General features: G+C 36.9%; 1 pseudogene; it reads left to right on the top strand.

The window, feature by feature from the left end:
- Positions 1-429: 429 nt before the first annotated feature.
- LOC129053219 (deleted in azoospermia protein 1-like) overlaps positions 430-10432 on the top strand; it is a 47819-nt pseudogene continuing 37816 nt past the window's right edge.

The raw sequence follows: 10432 nt of genomic DNA, 5'->3' as shown, positions 1-10432 counted from the left end.
GTTCGCTTGCAAGGGCCACAGCCTTCGTGCAGAACCCATTTCCTGCCCCAGGTTCTCTCCTGGTAGCGATTTGGGGTGTGGGTTCCCCACCCCCACGCGTCCCCACCTCCACTCCTAGGCGCCCTTTCCCCCTCCCCCACTCCCATGCGCCCCCACCCCGCCAACTTCATTTCTGACGCTCTCCCGGTGGCTCTGCAAGATGGCCGCGGGCCTGCTGAGGGACTTGGCTCCCTTCAATTGGGAGGGCCGGAACTTCTTCAGGAAGTGGTTCCCTCCTGGTGCTTGTACTGGGTGGGGTGGGTTGGTGGGGTTTGTGGGGGCCTGAGTGTGGCGGGTGGGGCGGCCTGAAGGCATGGCCCACTAGCTGAGGGGGCTGGGTGGGAAGTGCCTCTGGTCCTTTCGCGGCTAGCGGCTGCTGGGGACTTGCTGATGGCGGCTCCCTCCTGCGGCGGCGACAGGCACAAAAGCTCACTCGACGCTATCTTTGTGGCAAGAGGTTGGCTTCAGTAGTTACCGTTGAGAATTTTAGAATTTTTAAACTCCAGGCACAATTTTTCCCTTCTAGATAAACCAGGAATCTTTGACAAAATGTCCAATTGGTAGATAATGTTGGGTGTGCATTCCTGCGAGTTTGGTAAATGCCCAGCGTTCGTTGAGCGCCGTCACAGATGTGGCTCTGAATACGCTGACCAAACACTGAGTCAAACACACGTGTTACATGCTCTGTGTGTGTGTGTCTGCATTGATAATTCTGTCTTTTCATTTTTAGAGATAAAAGGAGTTTTACACACGGTTTATATTACCATGTATAAACATTAAGTATATATAAGCAACTATTATGTGTCATAAGTGTGCAACATGTTATCCATGCTAATAAAAAGTCACCTTGATTTATAAGTTACAATTATTTACAATAATACTTTTCATTTTTAGAGGTAAAGGGAAGAAATGCTTACAGTTTCATTAGGTTTTTTTCCTGATTATAAAAGTAGTATATTTACTCATTTGAAAACAATCACAGTAAGAAAATAGCAGTCCATCTTAATACCAACACATAAAACCACAGTTAAATTTTGATGCATGAATGCCCTTCCAGCTTATTTTTGTGCGTGTATTGCGATTGCATATAGATAGGCCAACTTTTACAAAAGTCACATAGTACTGCTTAATACTATTTTACAACTTGCAGCTTTCAGTTAATGTGGGTATTATTCTGAAGATAACTTTCAGTATATCATGTTAAAAATTATGCTGTTGTTTTACTGAATTCCCTTATGATGAATACTTTTTCAGTATTGAAACTATCATGGGCTGGGCGCCGTGGCTCACGCCTGTATTCCCAACACTTTGGGAGACTGAGGTGGGCAGATCACTGGAGGTCAGGATTTCGAGAACAGCCTGATTAACATGGTGAAACCCCATCTGTACTAAAAATACGAAAAATTAGCCAGGCATGGTGGCGTGCACTTGTAATCCCAGCTACTCGGGAGGCTGAGGCAGGAGAATCATTTGAACCTGGGAAGCAGGTTGCAGTGAGCTGAGATGGTGCCACTGCATTCCAGCCTAGGCAAGAAAGGGAGACTCAGTCTCAAAAAAAAAAAAAAAAATGCTGTGAATGTCCTTGTGTAAATATCTTGGCACACTTGTACTATTAATTCCTTGAGATGAATTGCTGTAAGTGGCATTGCTGGGTGGAAGTGCTTTGCCATTTCATAACAATTTTAAGTTATGCTCCTCATTAGTATAGTGGTGAGTATCCCCCTATCAAATTATGATACACCTTTTCCAAGGTACTCTTGGTAAAGCATGTATCAGTATTTTCCCACTGATGGTGGGTAGAGTGATCTCTGTTCCACACCCTTTCTAATGAACGGTATTAGGATTTTTTACATTGTCAACCTAATAGCTGGATAATATTACACTATGTTGATGTGCACTGTTTTAAATCATCAATGAAGTTGATCATTGATCATTAGCTTTTTAAATTTCCTTTTTAATTTTATTTCCCTTATTGACTCATAAAAACTCTGTATTAATACTCGCAGTTGTCATACATAGTGGGAAAATATATATAGTAGTAACGATGAGGTGCCGTGGTGCCCTTACCTTATTCCTCTTTTCAGTGGAGATGGCTGTAGTATTTCACTGTAAGCTTAGTGATAGGGTAGAATTAGATTGATAGAAAATAAGAATCCCCTATTTCTATTTTACTTAGGTTTTTAAAAAATTGAAAAATGAATGATGTATTTTATTAAATACTTTTTCAATGATGAATTAAAGTAGCGTATCCTGCGAATGGAGTATTCTTGCATTGCCAGTATAAACTATATTCTTTACTACTGGAATTTTGCATTTGTGTTGAGGAGAGGGTTGGACCATCTTGATGAGGCTTTGTTGCTTATATGCTGTTAACCTTTGTAAAATGCATTGAGAAGTACTTTTTTCCTCTTTGAAAATTGAAGAAAAGAGTTTAAATTTCTTAATCTCTTCTTCTGTGTCTTCTATCTTTACTTCAGGTTTCTGGTATCTGTGTGCACCTCCCTCTGAAACACCACATACACCCAAGTTGCCTGTTTCTTCCCAAGTTGAAAAAACTCCCAGGGAAACTAAGCCAAATACCATTGGGTGTTCTTTTTCAAGATTGTTTGGGAAAAATTAAAATTTCTGTACAAGTTGACCATGTCGTTGATTTCAAAATTTATCCCTATAGAGTTTGTGCATAACATTCTTTTATAACCACGGGCCACAACCCATTTTTCAGGTCTCAATATATATTTTTGCTTTTTCTTGCTTAGTTTTGCAAGGATTGTTTATTGCTTGAATTTCATCCTTCCCACCCAGCACTCCCTGAGAATCTGCTCTTGGATTAACTTCTGATTTTCATGTCGTATTTTCTTAATTTTAGCATTCTCTTTATTTGTTCCTCTTCCTATTGTTGTGAATGTAACTTTGATGACTGCAAATGATGGGCTTTTTCCTGGCCGGTTTATGTAAATATCAGTTTGCTTACATGTTCACATAGTAATTGCATTAGATAATACTGGCAAAGGAGCTGACGTCGCAGGAGTTTAATGATAATTTTTTCCAGCTTTTAGCTGTCTTTGTCACTTGATTGTCCGTCCGCATATAACAAGAAATGTGCTTGCTAGAAATTTGCAATGAGAGTTGTGTATATGATGGTCTTGAAGCTTACCCCTGTTTACTATTCCAACATTTCTCATTTCAAAATTCACCAACTCACTTGAAGGTATGATTAAGAAAATTACTTCTTTAAAGCAGTTTGTTGGCAGGATGCTATTGACGGTTATGATGGTACTTTCTTTAAAATTAAACTTTAGCTTATCCTAAGCATTCCTTTATATTTTTGACCATAGTTTAGAAATAAGCAAAGGCTATCTATTGATTGTGTATTTTTACATATATATATGTACATTATATAATTATGTATAAATACACACAGAGTCGGAATTGAACAATCCCTGCTAGTCAAGCCATGGTAAAAATGAGGTACATTGCCAAAAATGAAGTACATGGCTTACTTTGTTAGCTTTGAGCGCCACCTGCTCGCTGAGGAGTAGGACGTGATGGTGACTTGCTTAATTTAAAATGTTGCCACGCTGTTAAAGAGATTCAGTGAATTTTATATGTATGATTCCAGTTAAGCAGGCAGCCAGTTTGTAAGATCCAAGCTAAAGTCAAACTTCTTATAAAATCAAATGCCTTTTTTCCTCTTTACCAAACTAAGTATCCATTTTACTAATTATGTATAGAGTATGAGAATCAGAAGACACACCCGAGGCCTTTTCCGGCCATTTCGTTTTCAAGCAAGGAAACTGAAACTGAGGTCATGAAAAGATTCACTTTCGTGAGCAATGGAAATCAGGTTCTTCCCAAACAAGAATTTTCCTCTTCAATTCTTGTGTCACTGTCACAAGGTTTCTTAACCAGACCCTTTGCAAATTTGACACCAAATAATTCTTTATTGTAGGAGGCTGTCTTTGCATTGTAGGATGTGCAGTAGTATGCCTGGCCTTCAGCCCATCAGATTCCAGGAATACATCTCAGTTGTGACAGCCAATCTCTAAACGTCGCTGAATGCCCCTGGGGCTCACAAATCTTGCCCAGTTGAGAATCAGTGCATTTCCATAACCTGTCATGATCTGACGCAGGTTTCTGCCAGATGTTACATTTCTAAATTAAAATACATCCAAACACTGTGGTGCAGAGACAATACCGTAATATAGCTTGCTTATCAAAGAAAAACATATCCAAAGTTCATCCACAAATCAAGGGGGAGTTGAAAAGGAGAGAAAGAAACTGCAAGAGTTTCAGAATTTCTTTTGTTTTGTTTTGTTTTATTCTGTTTGGGATTTCTGAATGAAGTGAGAAGGAATCGGTAAATTGTCTACAGGGAAGGGCAATCTAAGCAGGTTCCCAGTAGTTCAAGATAATGCAGCTTAATGTCATTTGGAAAAAACAATAATGGAAGACATTTTTAGAAAGGAAAAACTTTAAAAATAGTGTTGTAAATTTTTCTTCCACATCATTGTCATGAAATAACGCTGTTAAAGGAAAGAATTAGGAATTAGTTGCAAACCCAAAATAGCAGGTACAAGCACGAAAGAATAGAGAAATGCAGTAACCTCGGCTTTAGTTGATGTGACAATTTAGATTTCATGTGTAGTAAAGCTGTGTAGACTCAGTAACTTCTAGCATCTAATTAGCGAAGCAGGAACCCACCTTTCTTATTAACTTCTGTAACATTACTGTGGTGTTCAAAAAGATGTACAGTTTCTTTCGTCTTTTGTTTTCTTTCAGACAGGTGTATGTGTAATAGTTTTGTCTTTTGCAGCTTTTTGTACTTACCTTTTAAAGTCAACAGCACTTCATCAATGATTTTTAAGTTAATGATGTGTCATAGTTTCCTGATGTTTCAATTAGTTCTTAATTAAAATTTTTTTCAAAATAAGTCAGCTAAATAGTGAAGCCAAAAAAGAAACTTGAAAACAAATCGGCTGAAAAGAAATTCAAATAACAGGACACTAACTTACATTGGCATTACCACTTTTACCACTTTATACGTACAAAATGAATTCGCAGATGTTATCTCATTTCATTCTCAAAGCAGTTTGCCCACAGATACGCAGTTGGCAAATAGGTGGCTTATAACCACTTACCTGTAAGGGACATAAACCTAGATCTCCTGACTAAATTAATTTTTGTTTCACTGTGCTATATTGTTTGTCCAACATATATATTACTTACGAATACTACTTCAGAAAATTTTACCTTAACCTTAGAGTCAACAGTGGAAAGAATAAAGACAGTTCTGATCAGAATCTAGAAAATGAATGAGTTATATGTATGTGTTTTTTTAATCTGAAAATAAAGATGGCATGATTTATATCTATCAGCCCACTGTGAAAATTAGAATTATCAGATGGACTGATTTTGTGTTACTCAGGAAGAAAAATGTTATTTCAAAAGACGCTTTGAACACCCTAGCGTTAGGGAAGAGGATTATAAGAAATTGGTTTAAAACATTGAGGCTTATTTTCTTTCTGGTGCGGCTTTTTTTGTTTGTTTGTTTTGTTTTTGTAAGGTTTATCTTTAGTCTACTCAGTAAAGTGAAAAGTTGTTCATGAATATAGAACAGGATGATTTTAATAACTTTAACTTTTACAAATCTAAACTTTCTAGTTTGGGGTGTCTTTTTTAACTACTTCACAGAGTATTTTCACAAATACTAACTGAGTATTCTTCCATAGCATTATACAAGACTCGGTGATGAGTGGCATTAGGTTTAAGAAAGTACTATATCCTTTGGTTAAAATTCCATGCTGATGTCCTCTGATTAGTTTAAATCCTGAGCCTGCACTGAGCTGCACTGGTGACTAATTTACAATGAAAGTAATTTATATAAAATATACTTAAAATACAAAAATGATATTTCACATTGTGTATGGGTTTTGCCTGCATATGTAATTATGATGTCTACTTTCCAAATTACAGTCTGCTGCAAATCCTGAGACTCCCAACTCAACCATCTGCAGAGAGGCCAGCACCCAGTCTTCATCAGCTGCGGCTAGCCAAGGCTGGGTCTTACCAGAAGGCAAAATCATGCCAAACACTGTTTTTGTTGGTGGAATTGATGATAGGGTATTGTATTCATACCTCATTTTTACCTTAAAATACATTATGAACAATGGGATTTGGGCCCTGTTACAAACTTAATGTGTTTTTGTACTTCATGGAGGTTTAGAATTGCTTTTAGGTTTGACCCATAGGTACTGAAAATATCTTTGACAAAGAGCTACTGGTCATTTTGGGGATAAATGGGGAAGAAATTTCCCCCTCATGGTAGTAAAATTGTAGTAAAGTTGAAATTTTTGAATGCTGAATTTTTACTCTGACGTTCAATTCTGTTCCATAGACGGATGAAGCTGAGATCAGAAGCTGCTTTGGTAGATACGGTTCAGTGAAAGAAGTGAAGATGATCACGAATCGAAGTGGTGTGTCCAAAGGGTGAGTAATTTTATCAAAAATATCTGAACTCTAGTCCCCTGTTCTATAGGTATGAGACAAGACTTCAAAACTGATATTCTGACCCTTGTATAAATGAAATTGTTGCGGTGTTAATTTCTTTCACGTAGGGGATAAAAGGTTATTACCAGTTCTTTTATTTAATCATTTTTCTAATGTTTGCTTTGAAATGTCTGCAATTTTTATTTCATACAGATGAGTTAATCAGTTTTCTCACATAATTGTTTTCTTCATACGCTGCACCGCATCTTAAATTTTAACCACCTTGTCTTAGATAGTAAGTTAAATTCAGGTTCACAGATGTGAACTCTTTGTTAATCAATGAAGTTTTCACACTGCCCTAATCTAGCACATTTTGACATAGTTCTGCTTAAGAAAAAGTAGTATTTGTAGAGGATCTGTCATGTGCATGTTAGCAAATACTTATCATGGTATATTATTCAACTTTGGTCATGATCACTTCTGTATATAGAATAGTAGAAGTTCTGAACCATGTACTGTATGATGGTGATTTTATGCTTCATTTATCTGCCTTTATAGCTATGGATTTGTTTCATTTGTTGATGACGTGGATGTCCAGAAGATAGTAGAAGTAAGTAGTCTAATAGAAGAATCTCTTATTTATCTTACTGATACGACGTTGAGTGTTAGTGATATACTCAGACTTGTGTAAAATTTGGAGCAAGTTAGACTTCCTGTTCAAAATCCAAACTCAGAGTAACCTCCCATAACTTGATAGATGCTGTTTATTTTTGACTGGACACCTAGGTTCACGAACTACAGACAGGAAGGGTTGGAGTCAGGGTGATGAAAAGTTTTTGATCAACTTTCACTTGATGCCTGTTGACACTGATTAGAGTGGCAAGGGTAAGTAAGGTAGCTTCATGATGACAAATTTTAATTTGGTGCGTAGTTGTCACTGATCGTCTATGATGATAGGCACTTTAGAAGACTTTAGGTGTTTACCCAAGTCTTGGAAGCTAAGACTTGAAAATGGATTCTAGTTTTGTTACTGTTCTCTTTTCAGTCACAGATACATCTCCAGGGTAAAAAGCTGAAGCTGGGCCCTGCAATCAGGAAACAAAAGTTCTGTGAGTAGGAAAAGAAATTGTTCTTTTTTGACCCGTGTAGCTTTTCAAATATCTAAAAGTAGGCTTTTTTCTTCTTGCTTTTCAAAAAGGTGCTCGTCATGTGCAGCCATGTCCTTTGGTATTTAATCCTCCTCCTCCACCACAGTTTCAGAACGTCTGGAGGAATCCAAACACTGAAACTCGCCTGCAGCCCCTAATCACGCTGAATCCTGTAACTCAGTACGTTCAGGTAAGAACTGCTTATGTTCCTGTTCTCTTGTTTATTGTAGTCATCCTTGCGTCTGTGGAATTGTATCTACACTTTCCATAGTAAGTGGCAATGGAATCCCTGTTTGAACAGTGTGAATAATGGGAAATTTGTTACTTTTGTTAGAAATTTCTTCTTATTAGTGTTGGTTATTTGAGCTAAAAATCTTGCCAAGTATATATTGGCAAGGCTTTCTCTCAGAAATGACCTCTTTAGACACATGAACAAATCTCTTCCTATCTCTTCCTTTTTCACCCCATATAACTAGTTCCTAAAGTATTTGGAAGCCGCTCTCCTTATGTGTCTGCCTAATTTATTGTTCTCTAAGGTTAGGAGTTAACCCAGCTATTCTTTGCGTTGCAATGCTTTCCAGATGCCTCGTCATATAAATTGCTGACTTCTGGATATATTCTGGTTCTGGGATGGGTAGATTTCTGATCTCTTTTACTCTATTTATAAATCCCGTGAGTTTCTGGCATGTCATTTCTCTGATGCTGGTTGCTTTGATATTTAAAGTGGGATTTGACATCCTCTGTCACTTAGTGGTGATAAATAAGGTTTATTTTGTTCTGCGTTCCTTTCATTTCTGTGTGTGTTTAAAAGACCTTTTCTTTGATGGAAAATAAAGTAACAAAATAGTAGTGAAATAGTTCTTCAGTGTCTCTCATTTGTTGATATTTTCCGTGTACTTGAAACGTGTAGGGTACACGTCTTCTTCTTTTTCCTTCTCGGAGCAGTGGCTAGAAGAAAAGCCCTACTTGTTTCTAGCATTTACGGTGAGCCATTACTGAATGTGGGTGTATTCATGAATGCTGCTACCTGTGTGTTTTTAATTAGTAAGGATTTATTGAAACGTCGAGGACATTATACTGTCTCTTTTCCATTTGTGGTGTATATACTGTCCTTACTTTTAGGAAATGAAGTACAGAGAAAGCCGTAACATCTGTCGAAGAACTACAGTATTACCCTATAGTATTGTCAAATACAAAACAGTCTGGAAGTATTTTGCCAAAGAAGTAGCAAATGTATTAACTTAACTTAGGTTGAAATCTGTCTTAATAGAGCCTTATCACCAGTGTAAGAAATAACTTCTGGGTGGGCATAAGTACGCAGTATAAATAAAGTAAACTTTGGCTGGTGCAATAGTCACTTCTTTTGTCATTTGTCTCTTCCTCCTCCCCACCCAAAGGGTAGCGCTTGACAGAGAATGTTTGTTTCTTCATGAAGTCAGTCATTCTTTTAGAATTCTACATTGCTGTGTATAGAAAAGTAATTACTATTTCAAAGTTTTTCGTATTTTTGTTATATTGGGAATGATAATTCTTTCTAATTAAAAAAAAAATGTTTTACCGTATTAATCCATTCTTTCTGTAAACTTTATTTTCAGGCTTATCCTGCTTACCCAAATTCAGCAGGTCAGGTCATCACTTGATATCAGTTGCTTGTATATAATTATCAGGTAATTGAAGAGGGAGTAAAACGATTTACTTTCAGCTACTATTGAGGCCTCCCACTTGTTTATACAAATTGCCTGAATAGTTTGTCATTTTAAACTAGTGAAATGTACCTAAAATTTAAGAAAACACTTAGAATTAGCGTAATGAAGCCCTCTGTATCGTTTAGAAGTGATGAAAGAGTATTGTGACAGGAGGGTACTTAGCAATAACTTTTCTGTAGAACAATTTCTGAGATTTGTGTTTCCGTCTTTGTTTCAGCATGTATTTTGTTATGTTTGCTGTTGAGGGTACCTAGCGATAACTTTTCTGTAGAACAATTTCTGAGATTTGTGTTTCCGTCTTTGTTTCAGCATGTATTTTGTTCTGTTTGGTGTCTAAGAGCTGAAACATACAGACTGACTTTGCTGAATTTTATAGAGATACAGAGTGAAATAAAAGCTTTACCCAATTCTTAGAGCACAGAATTCCAGTTGTATTTTTATTTTAGCTTGCTGCTTCATGTTAGTAGTTCTCTGGGTGTCGTTTCAACGATACGACTATATCTGTGACCCATAATCATATGTGTGGTAACAAATTCAAAGAATTAATATCTTTGAGAGTTCCACAATGCCATTTCCAGAAAATTGGGGAAAAGGTGAGGTTTTGTATGTAGAAGTAACAACAAGAAACTTCAGGGATTAGAAACCTAAAGTACTTCTTTTTTGTATTCTGTTTCTTTTGTTCTATTATCCAAGGAGCCAGCATGAGAAGTACTTCAATATTGTGTATCTCATGTGTTTTTGAAAATGTACAGGAATATTTGAATAATTTTGGTTTCCTTTTTTTTTGCTTTCTTTTTTTTTTTTTTTTTTCCCCAAGATGCCACCACAGTGGCCTTTTGGGGAGCAAAGGAGTTATGCTGTACATCAGGTGAAGTGAATGCGCCAAACGTATACTCCCTGTTCTTCCTTGATTTTTTTCTATGTCATATATGCCTGTAAATTTTTTAAATCATTCTTTGTATTAAAGTGGCACGTTTTGTTACTTTCTTTTAACCCAATTATAAACTCCTATGGGAGCAACAGTGCCTTTTTCTCTCCCAGGTTTTTGCATGC

This window comes from Pongo abelii, chromosome Y (assembly GCF_028885655.2).
Source record: "Pongo abelii isolate AG06213 chromosome Y, NHGRI_mPonAbe1-v2.0_pri, whole genome shotgun sequence".
Lineage (NCBI taxonomy): Eukaryota > Metazoa > Chordata > Mammalia > Primates > Hominidae > Pongo > Pongo abelii.
Note: the sequence above shows the minus strand (reverse complement) of the source record. Positions and strands in the feature narration are given on the sequence as shown.